Raw genomic sequence first — 19,860 nt, forward strand, 5'->3', positions numbered from 1 at the left:
GGATCTCATTCAAATATGAAGGAGAAATCAAAAGCTTTACAGACAAGCAAAAGCTGAGAGAATTCAGCACTACCAAACCAGCTCTTGAGCAAATGCTAAAGGATCTTCTCTACACAGGAAACAGAAAAGGTTTATAAACTTGAACTCAAAACACACAGTTACTGTAGAAGTGAAGTTTTGAGAATAGAGGGCTATTACTCTAAACCCTATGACATTAGTGTTGGTCGTTCAGTCGTGTCCGACTCTTTGTGACTCCATGGACTGACCGCATGGAGCCCACCAAGCTCCTCTGTCCATGGGATTCTCCAGCTAAGAATACTGGAGTGGGTTGCCATGCCTTTCTCCAACTATGATATTAGAGAGGGCTGTTACTATAGAAGGGGAACTATCACTGTACAGGGGAGAGTATGACAATAGAAGGGGAGTATTACTGTAGAGGGGGGACTATGACAACAGAAGGGAACTATTACTATAGAGAGGGGAACTTAAGAATAGAGACAACCCCTGTCCATGGAGAGCAGTAAACACAAAAATAAAGGTCCAGGCATGTGTTTGCCATGAAAGGAGTCCTGATGGCATGCAGACCACCAGGACACCCACCCATAACAGGAGAGAGGGGACACTCAGACCCTGACTGGAGGCATTCCCAGCTTCTTAGCTGCTCAGGTGGGTGCTTCATCCTGGGAGCCTGTCCAGTCACTTTTACTGCAGCAACACCAGATCGAGAGACCGCCTCTGGGGAGTGAAGGGCATGTGACCTTGGGCCTGGGCTCCATCGCCCCTAGGGTGGAAGCCCCCATACCTGGAGCACACAGGCTCAACTGGGCCCCTCTCAGCCCCAAGAGGAGGGGGCTGGTGCACAGTGCGAGGAAGGGGGACCCTCTGGAGGGGGTCACCAGCTCTAGCCTCAGGGAGAACAGACTTGAGCTGCTGGAGCCTGTCTGTTGGTCCCTATCTCCCCGCTCCCTTGCTCCTCCTCAAACCCCCACTTAACCTCCTGTGTCTCTCTGCCCCCTCACTCTACTTCTGTCTGTCTCTCTTCATGTCTCTGTCCATTTTTTTCTGTGTCTCAGTTTCTCCGTCTCTACAGCACTTCTCCCCTCTCCACCACCCCATCCTCCTTTCTCTTGGAAGGAAGTCCACAGGTACCGGTTTCTCAGAGCCACGCCTCCATGCCGCCAGCACCGGGTCTTCTGTATGTCCTGTTTTCATTATGCAACACCCCATTTCCTCCCCCAGATTGCCCAGGCTCGGCCTCTTATGGGCTGGCAGGTGAGCTTTCCCGGCTCCTTTCTATGCCACAAAGGTGAATGCCAACTGTATGTCGGCACTGAGTTCTCGGCTCCGGGACATGCCCCTGCACCACCTCTCCATCCCAGGTGAGGCCCCACAGGCTCAGCTCAGCGGGGATGCGGCTGCAAGACGGGTCCAAGTGTGGGAAGCCTCAGAGCCAAACATGCACACATGCAGGCACACACAGGCACACTGAACACATACATGCATGCATACACACACACCAAACACACATGTACACATACTGCACACACACACATACACACACCAGCACCTTCCCTTGTCTGTCCACTTTATCCCATTCAACCCGGAAGGTACGAGAACCCCCGAGAGCCTGCCTTCAGGACACATGCCGGCCTCCCTGGGGGGCGGGATTGTGTTTTCTCAGCCACTCTGTCCTACTCCTGGGGACCCCTCACCTTTCCACCCACGTTTTCCATCAGAGCTTGTGCAGCACCTTCTGCACTTGAGCCTGGAGGGCCCAAAGTTTAAGGGGGCCACCTGCCCTCAAAACAACTCGATAAGTGGTACCAGAACTATCTAATTAAAATGAGGAACCTCTGACTCCAGCCAATTTGGTTGCAAAAAGTGCTGCAAAGCTCAGCTATAGGCGGGCATCTGGATTTGGGGATGGCCAGTGGTGACCAGGGTGGCGGGCACTTCCAGGGTGACACTGCTGTGCTCAGGCCATCTGAGGGGTGGCCACCAGACACCGTGGCCTGGGAGGGGAGGGTCCCTGCCAGACAGCACCCTGCTCACCTCCTCAAGGTGCAAACGTTCCCCATTCTCCACCAGCACTCCTCTGGCCATGCAGACACTGGGCCCTGCCCTGGCTCTGTGACCCTGAGCACTGCCCGCTGGGAGCGCACATGGACAGTTGGACAAACAGGAAGTGCTGTTTTCTATGGAAGGCAGCTTTAGACTCTTTCTCACCCTCTTGACAGCTGTGGGGTTCTATGCCTGCCACCCCACCCTGCCTGGGAGGAGGGGCCCCCACAGGGCTCTTCCCTTGAGAGTGTGGAGCAGACAGGGAACTGTGGACCCAGTCTCTGGGCCCTTCCGGGTGCTTCCAGGTGGGAAAAGCTGTGGGTGCCCCACAAGGAGGAGGCTTCCGAGTCTTCAGGACCACAGAGGGGCCCTTGGCCGCTCTCCTTCCCATACCCCTTACAAAATAACTCATGATGCCTCTCCCCTAAGCCCGGGCACCACTTATCTGCTTCTGTCTTTGTAAATTTGCCTGTTCTGGACATCTCTTATAAATGGACAGGTAAAATGTGTCCTTCTGTGTCTGCTTCTGTCACTGACCATCATGTGTTCAAGGTCCATCCACGATGTAGCCTGTGTCAGAACTTCAATCCTTTTCATGGTGACTCATACACCACTGTGTGCATGGACCACATGCTGCTGACTCACCCATCCACCCACACACCCATCCATCCACTCATCTATCTGTCCATCCACCCACTCACCTATCCATCCACTCATCCATCCAACCACCCACTCATCCATCCATAAATCCAGCCATCCAGCATCCATCCATCCACCCATCCACCGACCAATCCATCATCCACCCATCCACTGATTGATCCATCCACCCACTCACCATCCATTCATCCATCCATCCACTTATCTATCCACCCATCCATCCACTCTTCCATAACATCATCAAATCAAATTATATTATGAACTTGTAAATCCTCCTTCCCATCCCTTGACCCTGAGAATAAATAAGAAAAGAAAAAAGAGAAAGAAATAAAGCTAGTCCAAACCTATGTTCAGAGACAGAAGGGAAGGATTTCTGGATTGTCCCCAGGTGACTGCTAAAGTGTGAACCTCTCCACACTGTCTCTGAAACAGATCACACAGATTTAAAAGGGAAAAGAATAAGTAAAACCACACATAAATGACCACAACATTGGCGTCATAAAAAGCCTGAAAATACTATGAATAATTTCAAAGTACTTGTAACTAGAGAGGGTCTGTCTGTGCTCAGTTGTGTCTGACTCTTTGCAGCCCCATGGACTGTGCCCACCAGGCCCCTCTGTTCATGGGATTCTCCAGGCAAGAATAATGGAGTAGGTTCTCATTCCCTTCCCAGGGGATCTTCCCAACCCAGGGATCACCACTCCATCCTTTATGCCTCCTGCTTTGGCAAGCAGGCTCTTTGCCACGAGTACCACCTGGGAAACAACAAACCATAAAATCAAAAGCCATCTTAAGCCTTTCCTGTCCAAAAACGGGATTCCTTAAATAAATTGACTTTCACTTTCTCACATCTGCAGAGACCCCATTTCGAGACAAGATTCAGTCCCCAGGACTCAGTGGATATGACTTTCGGGACTCCCCCATACCCCGCAGTGCTATAGCTGTGCATCCTTAGGGTGGCTTGGAGGCACAGAGGACAGGCTCAAGGGGTGACGTGTCCCCCGCCTGGTTTGCCTGCAGGGAGCCACAGCATGATGACCTACTGCCTGAACAAGAAGTCACCCATCTCTCACAAGGAGTCGAGGCTGCTGCAGCTTCTGGGCAAAGTGCTGCCATGAGTCACCTTGCCCATGGTGCTCAAGAGGTCCACCACCCAGGTGAGGGTCTGCGGGCACTCCCGGGCCCTGGACCCAGCTCCAGCCGCTAGTGTCCCCCACAGGGGGCGGTGTCCTTATCCCTCTTAGGGAAACGGGATTGAGAACAAACCTGCTGTAAAGCAGAATTGCTGTTTAGTTGCTCAGTCATGTCTGACCCCATGGACTGTAGTCTGCCAGGCTTCTCTGTCCATGAGATTCTGCAGGCAAGAATACTGGAGTGTGTTTCCATGTCCTCCTCCAGGAGATCTTCCCCACCCAGAGAGCCTCCCAGAAAGGTAGGAAAGGACACAGCTTTACTGTGGAACCAGCCTGAAGCCAGAACGGGGACCCATGGACTAACAGCATCACCGTCTGAAGTTACAGAGGCTGGGGGAGCTGGGAGGGGAAGGGGGAGGCTGGTTCCCGCCCTTTGTGCAGCTGAGCTGACACTAGAGCTCCTTCCTGGTCCCAGATAAGCAATAGCTGAGTTCCCATGTCCTCTGAGGTGGGTTTACGTTTGCACCCCAGCACCCCCTTCAGGGAGACTTTCTTGATGGCGCAGACGGGAAAGAATCAGCCTGCAATGCGTGGGACCCGGGATAGATCCCTGGATCGGGAAGATCCCATGGAGGAGAAAATGGCACCCCACTGTAGTATTCTCACATGGGAAGTCCCATGGACAGAGGAGCCCAGCAGGCTAGAGTCTATGGGGTCACAGAGAGTCGAGATGACTGAAGTGACTGACAACACACGCACGCACTCACACCCCTCCCCTGTAGTGCTTCTCCTGGGTGGATCGGGGGATTTATGGGGTGCAGAGAAGCCTGGGTGGGAGGCAGTCATTGTGGAGGATGGAGAGGAGTCAATGGCAGGGGCCCTGTCTGTGGGGAGGGGGCACCCAATTGACAGTGGTCCTGTCACTGGCACACACATTGCCCAGGGGGTGGATGCAGGCCAGGGTAGAAACCCACCTGGGCCCAGGTGCCCTCAGGAGCAGGGGCCCACCTGGACGGGACAGATGGCCCCTGCCTTCCTGTACCCACACTTGAGGGGCACTCATATTCCTGGTTTTTCTGCTCCCAGGCTGGTCCTCCCAAGAGGACAAGAGGCTGTCAAGCACAGCTCTTACCTGTGTAACTGCTTCCTCCTGGGAGGTCCCCGGTTGCTGGAATCCTCCTCAGGGGATCTGATTGGCAGAGAGCCAGGGCTGGAATGGGAACAACTACATTCTTGCCTGCATCAGCCGCCTACAGCCTGGCCCTAAGAGCTCACACCCAGAGGAGGGAGCAAGCAGCCGGGGGTCCACCAGAGCCAAGGAGTCCTGCAGGACTGGGGTCCCTCTGCTCAGAGGGTCCCTTGGTGCTGGGTCCCTCTCTTCTGCGTCCCTCCAGGGCAGGGTCCCCTCCATACTGGGGGACCTTGGTGCCATGGTCTCAAGTGGTATGGCTCCCAAAGAGACCTCGGTGTGTGTGGGGTAGGGGCACAGGTGATGGTCTTTCAGGGGGTGTTTAAGATCAGCGGCTGTAGTAGCACTTCATTTAATCCTTGTAGAGGTGGATGGCAAGTGCCTAACAGTAGCTGACAATATTCATATGAGTCATTGTTTTTTCTTTTAATTTGGATTGAGGGGGGCTGTGACACCCTTTCCCATTTTTTATCCTTTTATCTTTTTCTTTTTCCATTGTGACTCTGTGTAGAGAACACAGTACCATTTTCTGCGACTAGTTTATGTTAATATTAGTTTTTGCTTTTTCTTTTATTTTGGATAGAGAGAATCTATTATTTTCTTCCCCATTTTTTTATCCTTGTGTTTTTTTCTTTTTCCATTATGACTCCTTGTAGAGAACACAGTACATTTTCTGCTACAAATTTATATTAGGGCTTCCCTGGTGGCTAGTTAGTAAAGAATGTGCTTGCAATGAGGGTGATGTGGGTTCGATCTGGGGTTGGGAAGATCTGGAGAAGGGAAAGGCAACCCACTCAGGTAATCTTGCCTGGATAATTCCATGGACAGAGGGGTCTGGTGGGCTACAGTCCACCGGATCAAAATGAGCTGGAAACAACTAAGCAACTTTCACTTTTCAATGTACGTTAAAGTTATTTTTTGCTTTTTCCTGTCTTATTTGTGTCATGGACAGATGTTTCATCCTTTCGTTCTCTTCCCTTGATTCCTTCTTGCCTTTCCTAGTACTGTTTGTGGGGGTGGGCACAGACCTCTGTGGGTCTAGTGTGTCCTCATGTCCAAGGGTCCAGCTTGGGTTTCATGGAGCCTTGGCATTGAACCCACAGGGAGCTTCCACCCAGGGACTGCCTGAAGGAGCGTGAGGCTGAACTCTGCAGGAACACGACCCCAAGACCACAATCTCGACCCGGGCTCTGTGCTCCACATGACCAGTGACCCTGGGGACCCCGTTCCCAGAAGCAGTGCCTCAACCCCAGCAGCACCAACACGGTTGATTTCACAGTGGCCGATGTGGCCCTCAGTTGGGCATCCTCAGTGCATGCCCAGCCCCTGAGTGGGCCGCCCTCTGTGCCCAGCACAGATGACTGACCTCTGTTGCAGGTGCTGAGCATCATGAAGTACCTGGATGCTGGCGTGAGGACCTGCAGATGCCGCACATGGAGGAGGGCACTGAGAGGAACCTGCACTCTGGCCACATGGTGTACATGACAGCCCTCATGGAGGTGGGGGTGGGGGCAGGGGTACGGACGGGGGGTCCGCCCGCCAGGGACACCACGTCTGGTCCAGGCAGGAGAGGGAGGGCCTCTGAGGGGATAGGCACACTTCCACTGAGATGGACATATGGTCACTCCAGGCAGGAGAGGCTGACCTCTAAGGGTACAACACAGGTCCACTCCCATTAGAAGACACTGACCTCTAATGGGACAGACACACGTCCACTCAGACGGACACACAGTCACTCCAGGCAGGAGAGGCTGACCTCTAAGGGGAAAACACAGGTCCACTCCCATTAGAGGACACTGACCTCTAATGGGACGGACACACGTCCACTCCAGGCATGAGAGGGAGAACCTCTGGCATCAGTCACTCAGAATTCCCAACCAACACGCGTTTCTGAACTCACACCTGCACCCCTGGCCTCTGGGGTGTCTCCCAGAGTTTGGCTATACCAGGTCCCTGACACGTCTTTTCCTGTGTCTAGTTTTGGGCTGTCCAGTCCATTCTCTCGGCTGCTGGCCAAGTCACTTAAAGTCTCACACTGGCCTCGGCCCCCAGTGCCCCCACCACAGAACCTAATGACCCTTGGGGTCTGGAGGTTCTGTCCTGGGCCTCAGTGTACATGTACCCTGCTGGCCTTGCACGCTCCCTGGAATACAGACTTCACACAATATTATAAGCACTGCTCTCTGCTGCTGTCCATGCACACACACATGCATATCCATGCACACACAGGCCCTGAACACATGCACACCTGTGTGCACCTGTACCTACTGGAGTGTGTACATACACAGACACACACAGACACACACACACCAGAGCAATTCCACGGCTCCTCACTGCCACTCAGGAGAGGCTGGGTCCCTTGGGAGCAGGCACCATGCTTTATGTCTTTGTGTGTCAGGACACCTCCACCCGTCTGTAGAGTGGCTGTGCTGGGGGAATTCCCCACCCATGACCCTCTGTCTCTAACTACAAGGCCCTTCACCCCACCCCACCCAGGACATGCTCATGGAGATCTGAGTGGCTGGAGAACCACCCCCAGGAAGTGGTTATCCTGGCATGCAGGAACTTCGAGGGCGTGATAGAGGACCTGCACGAGTACCTGATGGGCTGCATCAAGAACATTTTGGGGACATGCTGTGTCCCCGTGGGGTGTGAGCAGGGGCCACAGGCTCCCCATGCTCTTGGAAGCGGGGGTGGTGGGAGCACTGGGCCTCACTGTAATCAGACTATCTGCTCGCTGTGTGAGGCTGATTCAGGCACCAGGTGATGCTGCTCATGGAACCCCAGTAATCCACCCACCACTCTCTCCACTCAAACACCCCAATGACCAGCCCATCACTGGTCACAGGCACCCCAAATAATCCACCCTGCCTGGTCTCTATTCAGACACCCCCAAAATCCATCCATCACCCCTCACGATGCCCCAGTAATCCACCAGCCATTTTCTATCAAAAACCCCAATAATCAATCCACCTCTGTTTCCACTCAGGCACCCCAATAATCGACCCATCACTGCTCAAGACACCCAAGTAATCTACCCACCATTGTCTCCACTCAAACACCCCCAAAATCTACCAATCACTGCTCAAGACACCCCAATAACCCACCCATCACCGTCTCCACTCAGACACCCTAGTAATCGACCCACTAGTGTCTCTACTCAGACATGCCAATAACCCACCCATGACTGTCCTTCTCACAGAGAACCCAATAACCAGCCCATCACTGCTCATAGACACCCTAATAATCGACACATCACTGTAGCTTCTCGGACACCCCCAATAACTGACACACTGTGTCACAAGGCACCCCAATAACCCCTGTGCACATGTCTCATGGGCACCCGGATGATTCTCCCCCTAGGAGGTGCTGACTCTGCACCAGCTGTGGTCCCACGGCCAGCAGGTCATCCTGTCGTACAAGGACGAGGCATCCATGAGTCAGCATGCAGAACTGTGGCCCAGTATCCCCTACTGGTGGGGGAACCAGGTGAAGCTCCGAGACCTCGTCCACTACCTGGAGCTCATGAAGAGCTGCAGCCACCCAGGGGAGTGCCGCCTTCAAACCGGGACACCTGGTCACACACATGTCATAGTGCATGGGGCTGGCTTTGGGGTCAAGTGGAGAAATGGAACAGGACATATTAGGGGACGTTATTCTGTTCAGCACATGGGGACCAGAGCATGGACATCCTTGGGGACGTTACTGTGTCCACCACAGGGAGTCAGGATGTAGACAGGATGTGGACATCCGTGTGGACATTATTGTGTCTACCACATGGGGCCAGGACATGGACATCTTTGGGGTCACTGTCCAGCCCGCCTGCCCTCTGTAACAGGAGAAATTCATGAGTCAACACCCCTGTGAGCCCCTGCTGTCTGAACTTTGGTCTCTGTCGGACATCTGAATCTCTGACCTCTGCGGAGGCCAGAGTCTGGGTGGGTGATGGCACAGCTTGGTGACTGCATGTGCAGGTGACCCCATGGGTTAGGGGTCGCATGGGTGGGTGACTGTGTGGGTGGGTGACCCCATGGGTTACTGGTCACATGGGCGTGAGACCGTGTGGGTAGGTGACTGTGTGGGTGGGTGACTGTGTGGGTGGGTGACCAGTTTGAGTTGCTGAGTGCAAGGTGTGTTACCATGTGAGTTGCTGACCCGGTGAGTGGGTGACCACATGGGCGGGTGACGATGTGAGTGGGTAATCATGTGGACAGGTTAGCACATGACCTCACAGGTTAGTGACCCCTTGGGTGGGTGCCCACGGGGGTTGGTGGCCAGTGGAGGGATCACTGCATGGGGTGGTGACCCTGTGGGTGGGTGACCACGTGAGTCGCTGCCCACACGGTTTGGTTGGCCACATGACTCGGTGAGTTAGTGGCCGCACGCCTGGGCAGCTGACCCCACAGCCTGCACCATGAACAGCAGCCCCTCTCTTGTCCCAGGCAGGCTGTAGGTGGCCAGCATCAACCTCACCAAGAACCTGGAGTTTGTCCGCGTCCACCCGGCCTGGTCCCTGGAGAAGCTGACCCAGTGGGGGCTCCCGTACCTTTGCACATGGGTGCGGGACCTGTGCCCGGGGTCGGCCACTGGCAGTCGCAGGCGACTTCATCTGGGCCGACGAGTTTGTTGGCGACCTCATCGGGTTGAACTGGAAGCTGCTTTGGGGCTGATGGAGGGTGCGGGTGTGGAGCTGGGCGTCACGGAGGCTGCGTCTCAGTCACGTCCTACAACGTAACCGGCCTGAACCGGAAGCCACCTCCGGGCGGAGGGACGGCGCACTGGGGAGCTGGGCCTTGCGGAGGCAGCTCCTCATTCTCATCCTGTGACGTCACTGGGCTGAACCGGAAGCTGCTTCGGGGCTGAGGGACGGCGCATGGGTGGAGCTGGGTATCATGGAGGCTGCGCCTCAGTCACGTCCTGTGACGTCACCGGCCTGAACGAGAAGCCACCTCGAGGCTACCGGTCGGCACGTTGAGGAGCTGGGCATTGCGGAGGCTATTCTCAGCCCTGTCCTTTGGGGCTTGTCATCCGTCCACGCGTCCACTGAATGTGGGTGACTGCCGAGGTGGGCCAGGTGGCAGGGTCCATGGTCTCCTCAGTCCTCCGTGTGTCTCTCCGCGAATGCAGGGGGTGAGGCGATGATTAAAGGTGAGTGCATGATTTGTACAATCACATCCTCAGGGAGACACACCTGGTTCTCGGGTCTGTGGCTTCCCCATGGGAGAGGCTGGGGTGCCCCCTCCCCCCAGGCACTGAGACTAGCAGACGGTGACCCCCAGCTGGGGAGGGGAGGAGGCACTATGACAGTGTCCATAGGAGGGGACTGAGCGCATAGCGATCCCACTGAGAAATCCCTTTTGTTAGATAAAGGGCTTCCCTGGTGGCTCACTTAAGAAGGCCTTCTTTTCTCTCCTTGCTAGTCTTTGGGACTCGGCATTCAGGTCACTATATCTTTCTGTGTCTCCTTGGCTTTTCTCTTCTCTTCTCATCTATTTGTAAGGCCTCCTCAGACACCCACTTTGCGTTTTTGCATTTCTTTTTCTCGTGGATGGTTTTGATCACCACCTCCTGTACAATGTTAGGAACCTCCATCCATAGGTCTTTTGGTACTCTGTGTGCCAGATCTAACCCTTGAATCTATTTGTCACTTCCAAAGTATACTCACAAGGGATTTGAGTAAAGCAAAGAAACAGAGGAAAACAATACAATGGGAAAGACTGGAGATCTTTTTAAGAAAATGAGAAATGCCAAGGGAACATTCCATGCAAAGACAGGCACAATAAAGGACAGAAACGTTATGGGCCTAACTAAAGCAGAAGAGATTAAGAAAAAGTAGCAAGAATACACAGAAGAACTGTTAAAAAAAATCTTAATAACCTGGATAACCATGATGGTGTGATCACTCACCTAGAGCCAGACATCCTGTAGTGCAGACACGTGGGCCTTAGGAAGCAGCAGTACCAGCAAAGCTAGTGGAGGTGATTAAATTGTAGCTGAATGCTTTCAAATCCTAAACGGTGGTGCTGTTAAAGTGCTGCACTCAATATGCCAGCCAGTTTGGAAAACTTGGCAGTGGCCACAGGACTGGAAAAGGTCAGTTTTCATTTCAATCACAAAGAAGGGCAATGCCAGACAATGTTCCAACTACCGCACAACTGCACTTGTTTCACATGCTAGGAAGGTAATGCTCAAAGTCCTTCAAGCTAGGCTTCAACAGTATATGACCTGAGAACTTCACAGTCCACACATTCAAACAGTTGATTCTAAATGCACAGTGATGCCACAAAGATGGTCAAGGCAAAGACACACAATGTGATTTTATTTATGTCTAAGTGAAACAAAATATTCACTGCAAGGTACAAACTTTTTTATCATGAAAAATCTTACGTTTGAATATGAAATATCCTGCTGAAATTGAAAAATATGTTTTAAAGTGAAATTCTTTAATTGTCAGTTATTTTGAGACATGGGAAAAAAGAAAATAAAATTACATTCATTGAGGCTGCTTCAGTTCAGTTCAGTTGCTCAGTCGTGTCCAACTCTTTTCATTGGGGGCTGCTTAAACTTTCACAGATTTTTTTCTTAGAAATTCCCTTACAGTTTTACAGTCTTAATTAGACTTAAAATGGTCAGTAGATTTTATACTATGTTTGTTTTCTGAACATTTTCATTTCCTTTAATTTATGAATGTAACTGCAATATTTTTCTATTAAGTGAGTATTAAAAATTACTCCTCTCTCCTGTGTGGAACACACTGTTTACCCTACTGTTGAGAGACATTTTATTGCCTAAAACCTTTCATAATTCAGCTCTACGATCTAGGGTTTTTTTGTTTGTTTGTCTTGCTTTGTTTAGGCTGAGAATTTTCTCATCTATTTTTAGTATCTTCAGTCTCTCTGTTAGGCATATGTGTCTGCTGTTGTTTACTTGCACAGTCATGTCCCAACTCTTTGCCACCCCATGGACTGTAAGCCCACCAGTCTCTTGTGTTCATGGGGATTCTCCAGGCAAGAATACTGCAGTGGGTTGCCATGCTCTCCTTCAGGGGATCTTCCTGACCCAGAGATGGAATTCGCACCTGCTACGGCTCCTGCATTGCAGGCGGATTCTTTACTACTGAGTGAAAAGAGATCATGTATACGTGAAACCCACTTTAATTATGAAGACTCATAATTGGCGAAAAGCAAAGATGGAAAAGCCCAAACAAGCATTCATCTTTTACCAATTAATAATAAGAAAAAAAACCCTTCATTTCAATTTGCCTTCCTTTATTTTTTCAATTAAATTTTCATTGAAGAATGATTGCTTTCCAGAATTTTGTTGTTTTCTGTCAAACTTCAACATAACAGTCTTTCTTAACTCATAGTTTCTCTTCAATATCATCTTATCCTGTGTCAATAACTTCTTTTAACATTTCTTACAGACAAGGTATAGGCTGAGAATGAATTCCCCAATTTTTTGTTCATATTAAAATATCTCCTTCTCCTTTGTTTTTGAAGGATAATATTCCTGGATGTAGAAATTAATTTCAGTAATTAAAAAAAAAACATTTTATTTATTGACATGTTGTACCTGTACCATGGATTTACTAGTTAAGCTGTGTAATTCATTGATTTGTAACTTATTCATAGGTTGAATAACCATAACCACAGCCTCATTCTAGAATATTTTCATCCCTCCAATGGGAAACACTCTCCAGTTGGCAGACATTTTTCATTTGCCCTTTCATCTGGGCCCTTGCATTCACTCCTCTGTTTTCGATCTTTAGAGAATTACCTAATCTGGGACATATGCATTCACATGAACAGTATAGTGCAATACACAGCCTTTTGTTCCTGGCTTCTTTTAATTAACATAATCATTTCAGAGCGCTAGCATGTAATAGCTTGTATAAGAACTCCATTCATTTGATGGCCAAATAATTTTGCATTGCATGCTTTATTTATTCAATCACCAGTTGATGGACATATGAGTTATTTCAACTTTTTAAACTTTTTTTAGTTTATTTCTTTTTAAACTTTATTTTTAATTTAATAATTTAAAAAATTTAAATTTGATGGCTTTTTCTGCATCTATTTAGGTTATCATATGATTTTTAGCTTTCCTCTGGTTAATATGGTCTGTCACATTGATTGATTTGCAAATATTGAAGAATCCTTGCATCCCTGGAATAAACCCAACTTGATCGTGGTTTTTGATGTGTTGTTGAATTCTGTTTGCTAAAATTTTGCTGAGGATGTTTTTGCATCCATGTTCATCAGTGATATTGGTCTGTAGTTTTCTTATTTAGTCTTGTCTTTGTCTGGTTTTCATATCAGGGTGATGGTAGCCTTGCAGAATGAGTTTGGAAGTGTTCCTTCCTCTGCAGTTTTTTGAAAGAGTTTTAGAAGGATAGACATTTGCTCGTCTCTGAATGTTTGATAGAATTCACCTGTGAAGCCACCTGGTCCTGGGCTTTTGGCTTTGGGGAATTTCTCGATCACAGCTTCGATATGGAGCTTGTAATTGGGTTGTTCACAATTTCTATTTCTTCCTGGTTCAGTCTTGAAAGATTGAGCTTTTCTAAACATCTGTCCATTTCTTCCAGGTTATCCATTTTATTGCCGTAGAGTTGTTCATAATAGTCTCTTATAATCCTTTGTATTTCTGCATTTTCTGTTGTAACCTCTCCTTTTTCATTCCTAAGTTTGTTGATTTGATTCATCTCTCTATTGTTCTTGATGAGTCTGGCTAAAGGTTTATCAATTTTGTTTATCTTCTCAAAGAACCAGCTTTCAGTTTATTAATCTTTGCTGTTGTTTCTTTCATTTATTTTTCATTTATTTCCGTTCAGATCTTTATGATTTCTTTCCACGTACTAATTTTGGCTATTTTTTTGTTGTTCTTCTTTATCGGTTGTTTTAGGAGTCAATTGAGGTTGTCTATTCGATGCTTTTCTTGTTTCTTGAGTTAGGATTGTATTGCTACAAACTTCCCTCTTAGAACTGCTTTTCCTGCGTCCCATAGGTTTTCAGTTGTCATGTTTTCATTGTCATTTTTTCCTAGAAAGTTTTTTATTTCCATTTTTATTTCTTCAGTAACCATTGGTTATTTAGAAATATGTTGTTTAATCTCCACGTGTTTGTGTTTCTTACAGTTTTTTTTTTCTTTTAATTGATATCTAGTCTCATAGTGTTGTGGTCAGAGAAGATGCTTGATACAAGTTCAATTTTGTTAATTTTACTGAGGTTTGATTTGGGACCCAAGATGTGGTCTATCCTGGAGAATGTTCCATGTGCACTTGAGAAGAAGGTGTATTCGTCTCCATTTGGATGGCATGTCCTCAAGATATCAATGAGATTCATCTCATCTCATGTGTCATTTAAGAGATATGTTTCTGTATTAATTTTCTGTTTTGGTGATCTGTCCATTGGTGTGAGTGGGGTGTTAAAGTCGACTATGATTGTTTTACTGTCAGTTTCTCTTTTAATGTCTGTTAGTGTTTGTCTTATGTATTGAGGTGCTCCTGTGTTGGGGGCATAGATGTTTACAATTGCTATGTCTTCATCTTGTATTGATCCCTTCATCACTATGTAGTGTCCTTCCTTATCTATTGTAATCTTCTTTAGTTTAAGGTATGATATGAGGATTGCTATTCCATCTTTCTTTTGATTCCCATTTGCATGGCATATATTTTTCCATCCTGTCACTTTCAGTATATATGTGTCTTTAGGTCTGAAGTGAGTTTCTTGTAGACAGCATGTACATGGGTCTTTTTCTTTTAAATTAATGTATTTATTTTAATTGGAGGCTATTGACTTTGCAGCATTGTGGTGGGTTTTGCCATATATTGAGTTGAATCAGCCATGGGTGTACATGTCTTCCCCATCCTGAAACCCCGACCACCTCTCTCCCCATCCCATCCCTCAGGGTTTTCCTAGTGCACTGACTTTGAGTGTCCTATGTCATGCATCAAAGTTTGATGGGTGATCTACTTCACATATCTGTAGTCATTGCCAGGTTGAAGATAATTTACTATTTGTAGTCATTTTCATCTGAAATTTAACATAGTTTATCAGAAAAACTTGTCTGGAGCACTGCTGAAATTTCTGGATAATACACTCACCTAATATTTCTTTTCTATTTTAGATCATTATGTTTTTCTGCTTATATAATGATGCATATCACTATGACTGACTTTGCTTTGGTAACATAAGACCTCAGTAAAAAGCCATTACATTTTTCAAGTTGGATTGAAAATTTTTTTCTTCTAGTGAAAATCAGTTTGTTTTTTCTTGCCCATTTTTCAGGTTATTCTAAAAGCTGGGATGTTTGTAGCCAGTTAGCACAATCAGAAGGTTACCAGGACTTGGCCACTCGGCAAGAGCTCATGGCTTTTGCTCTGACACATTGCCCTCCCAGCAGCATTGAACTTCTTTTAGCTGCCAGCAGCTCTCTGAAGACAGAAGTAAGTCTCCCAATAAAGTAAATCCTGAACTGTATCAAGTGTATTTTGTTGGGTCTGTGGATCTTGGGTTTGTGCTTTTTTTGTTTTTCCAATAATATGAAAATTTTAATTTATGGAAAAAATAGTTTGTTACTTACAATTTTGAAGATATTAAGCTATAAAATAGTGTTGTTGGCTTTATTCCAGTAAAGAAAGGCTACAGGTATGAGAAATAAGAGAAGAGTATTAGGAAACAATTTATTGAATATAATGGAGAACATTAGTATTGTCAAGAACAAAATATATAAGAGGAGGTCCTGTGTAGTATACTGGAAACCATGTGAATTAAAACCAGTGGTGACACCATCCCCTTAGAAGCTCTTTGGAAATAGCAGGGTGTGGTCTTTGGTTGGAGAGAAGCTCAGTTTCCTAAAATTCACAGGCTAAATCTGCATCAGGGGGATGTTAGGCCAGTTGTGAAACGTGTGTGAAGAGTTCTGGAATTCATATTTTTATCTCCTGGTCATTCATTACATTGTACATCAGGTTTTCCACAGTTAATTCCACTCCTGAAACTGTGGTTGCATCCTTGGGAAGGTGTTCATGAAGCCCTGAAGTAAGCCTGTTACCACTAGGAGATAGCATTTTTTTGTTTGTTTGTTTTTCCCCCTCGAAAGAATGCTTTTTAAATTTCAAGTCTACATTGTAAAATGAGGCAAATTTTAAAACAATTCTGTTATAATATATAGTGTTCTTTTTCAGATTCTTTATCAAAGAGTGAATTTTCAAATCCATCCAGAAGGAGGGGAGAGTATCAGTATGTCACCATTGATGAGTAAAGCACTGCAAGAGGTGAGTCTGGGTGAGAGGGAGGAGTTTGAAAGGTGCTTGTGAGAGGAATGAAACAATTATCTCACACTGTATGTGTGGTATGTGTAGACTGTTCTTTTAAGCTTTGTGTGTCTGTGTGAAATGTAGCATTCATATCAGTTCAGTTCAGTCGCTCAGTCGTGTCCGACTCTTTGCGACCCCATGGACTGCAGCACACCAGGCCTCCCTGTCCCTCACCAACTCCTGGATTCATATGGAAAAATTTATAGAACAAAGATGTCCATCTTAATAAAGTATCATAAAGAAAACATGCACAAACCCATCACACAGATAAAGAGCTCATGACAAGCCTTCCCCCGCACACCCTTCTAACTCTTTGCTGTCCTTCCAGAGATCCTGACTCATCATGATAACCAGATCCATGTGTGTTCTGTTCTTCTTTTAAAGTAATTTAGAAACCTATAACACCCATCCCAGAGTGGTAGTTTAATTTTAGCTGTTTTTGCACTGTATAGAAATAATTACACTCAGTATTACATTTGTGAGGTTTATCCATGCTATCGTAAGTATTGCAGTTGATCTTATTGTTACTGCGGTATAGAGATTAATTGCTATATGCATACATTCCAGTTTATCCTTTGTAATACTGACCGACACTGGTTTATTTTCAATTTTGGTACTGAAATAATGCTGTATCATCACTGTGTAGTGTTCCTAGTGCACATGTACAGACTTGGAGGTGTGTGTTATTAGATAAGTGTGTTTGTTCAACCCCAGTTGATAGTCCCTGATGATTCTCTTGAATGGTTTTACCCATTGCACACTCAGCAGCCATGTCTGGGATTTTCATTTGCTCCCCTCCAGGTAGTGCCAACTACTTTGGCATGGGTAGTTGTCGAAACTTTACCTCTTAACTGTTTTGAGATACCTGTTTATGCTTTTGATTTGCATTTTTCTGGTTGCTGGTGAGATGAACTTAACTCAGGAGGGAGCCTCTTTTGTGAGGTTCCTTGTTCAATTCCTTTGTCCATTTTCTGTTGAATTTTAGTCCTTTTTCTCTTTCCTCATTGAAATTCTTATGAATAAAATTTGTCTGGAGTCATTAAGTATTAATATGTATGAATCTCAGGAGAGCTGGTCCTGGAAAAGGAAGGAGGAAGTGTGTACTCACCAATACCTCTTTAACTCTTTAACCTTTGCTCCCTGGAATTTAACTTCTTATGACAATTTCTGGCAATACAGAAGTGGCGTTTGTTTGTTTGTTTGTTTTAGGTCAAAAACAGTAGGTAGTCTAACTAGGTAAGTTAAGAGATGATAATCGTCTTTATAGGAATCCACAGGATTCCTTTAAATGGTAAGGCTTTACTTTTAAAGCGTAAAATGTCATTCATTTTCCTAGCAACTATTTTAGAAGACATCTGTTGTGATAAGTGAGCTATATCTTAGCTCCTTTTTTTGTTTTTATCTATTTTTTTTGTTTTGTTTGCTTTATAGTTCCATACATTGATTCACAATTTTTAAAGATCATACTCTGTTTATAGGTATTATAATGTTGACTACATTCCTGGTTCTGTACAGTCTGTCTTTGTAGCTTATTTATTTTATACCTAATAGTTTTTAATCTCTTAATCCATTATCTCTATTTTGCCCCTCCCACCTTCCCTTTCCTCACTCATAACCACTAATTTGTTCTGTGTACCTGTAACTCTGTTTCCTTTTGTTATATTCACTAGCATGTTGTATTTTTTATATTCCACATATAAGTGGTTTCATACAGTGTTTGTCTTTCTAACACAGCACCTTCCAAGTTCATCCATGTTATTGCAGATGACAAAATTTCATTCTTTTTTATGGCTGAGTACTCTCCATTGTGTGTGCTTGTGTATATACACCACATCTTTATAAATTGACTGTAACTATCTTGTCAAATTCATTTGTAGTTGTATACCTTGTAGTTCTTTTAGAAGTCTGGTTCAAAGCTTCATCTGTGGAGTCTATTGATAGAGTTAGGGCAAGATTATTTAGATTTTGCCTACAGTCGAATATACACAATTACCTCATTTCCATAATTCTTTCTTTTATATTAAACTTCTGCTTGGCAACCATTTATGGATTATACATGTGTATCCCCAGTTCAGTACCAAGTGATCTCAGGATCTCAAAAAAGTTTGTAAAGTGACTTTTGGCCCTTAAGGATTTTTATCCTCTTCCTCCTATAAATAGTAACTCCAAGACAGCAGTGATCAATAGAATTTTCTACAGTGAGGGGAATATTCTATATATCTACATTGTCCAGTATAGCAGCAACTAGTCACATAGAGCTGCTGAGTATGTGACATATAGGTAGTGCAACTAAGGAATCAACATTTAAATTTTGCTTAATTTTATTTAAGTTAATTTCACTTAATTAAGGCTGCTGGGTACCCGAGTGGGCATCACAGTTCTAGAAGGTGAGATACTCAGAAGAGGAGGGTGTTCCGCCATCAGTGCTGCAGACAAAGGACTGTGTTTGTTTCTATGGTTGCACTCCCTTTGAATTGAAGTCACAGCATTTTCCAGGGGCTTGGAGTGATGGGGATGCTTTCTTCCTTTGGCATGTTTTGACTTGTATTGATTAGAAACTATTCGGTTTTCCCTTCCTGGATCTGAGAGCACATTGAATTCTGTGGTGTTTTCTCCAGGGGATTCAGAACAGATCTTATATTGGAGATTTGGCAGATTTTACTATTTCTCAAGGTCCAGTAGAAGACTTGCTTTTCACAAGATCTTTATCCCAGTTTTTGTACCTTTTGATCCTCTGATCTCTTCCCATTTGTTCAGCTACATCTCTCACTGTTGCTCCAGCCTCCTCTCTTTTCATGCCTTCCAAACATGTGCTGTGTTCCATTCATGCTGAACTTACCCCATTCTCTGAGTAGGCTCTCTCACAGCTTTGGTGTTATTTAGGGTTCTCTCTGAAGCTCCAGAACTTTGGCCACCTGATGCGAAGAGCCGACTCCTTGGAAAAGACCCTGATGCTGGGAAAGATTGAAGGCAGGAGGAGAATGGGATGACAGAGGATGAGATGGTTGGATGGTATTACTGAATCAATGGACATGAGTTTGGGCAAAGTTCAGGAGATAGTGAAGGACAGGGAAGCCTGGCGTGGTCCATGAGGTTGCAGGGGGTAGGACACGACTGAGCGACTGAACAACAGCAGCTGCCTGTACTGCCCTTCTTGTATTGTTTCTGATCATCTTGCTGCCCTCTTGATCTCACCTAAGCTGTCGTCGTCTTTATCAAGTTTTCCTTGAGTCCTCGTCGTTCCCTCTTCTGCATCCCCCAAATATCTCATAGCATTGGATCAGCTCATGTGTGGTACGGTTTGGCGTGTATGGTGACTGGAAGTGTGTCACTTACCTTTGGTGCTCTCTCCAGAGAGTGCTTGCCACAGAGTGAGTGCCTAGTGAATGCTTAATACAGATGCATTGGAAACTCCCACTGCAGAAGGATCAGTGTGTGGTAAAAATGGATTAGAAAGTAAAACTAGAAGGAATTTCCAACTAGATGCATGTGTGTGACCT

The 19,860-nt window shown here is 46.4% G+C and overlaps 1 protein-coding gene and 1 pseudogene across 1 annotated transcript in view; both read left to right on the forward strand.

Annotated features, from left to right (window-relative positions):
- The first annotated feature begins 1,260 nt into the window (after positions 1-1,260).
- Positions 1,261-9,904, forward strand: LOC129641144 (PI-PLC X domain-containing protein 1-like; annotated as a pseudogene).
- Positions 9,905-9,988: 84 nt separating this feature from the next.
- Positions 9,989-19,860, forward strand: part of LOC129641149 (NBAS subunit of NRZ tethering complex-like) — a 65,047-nt gene continuing 55,175 nt past the window's right edge. The window contains exons 1-3 of the mRNA XM_055565930.1: positions 9,989-10,188; positions 15,330-15,487; positions 16,229-16,318. The gene's annotated coding sequence lies outside the window, so the exon portion shown is untranslated. The remainder of the gene's footprint in view (positions 10,189-15,329; positions 15,488-16,228; positions 16,319-19,860) is intronic.

Source organism: Bubalus kerabau, unplaced genomic scaffold, assembly GCF_029407905.1.
Source record: "Bubalus kerabau isolate K-KA32 ecotype Philippines breed swamp buffalo unplaced genomic scaffold, PCC_UOA_SB_1v2 scaffold_78, whole genome shotgun sequence".
Lineage (NCBI taxonomy): Eukaryota > Metazoa > Chordata > Mammalia > Artiodactyla > Bovidae > Bubalus > Bubalus kerabau.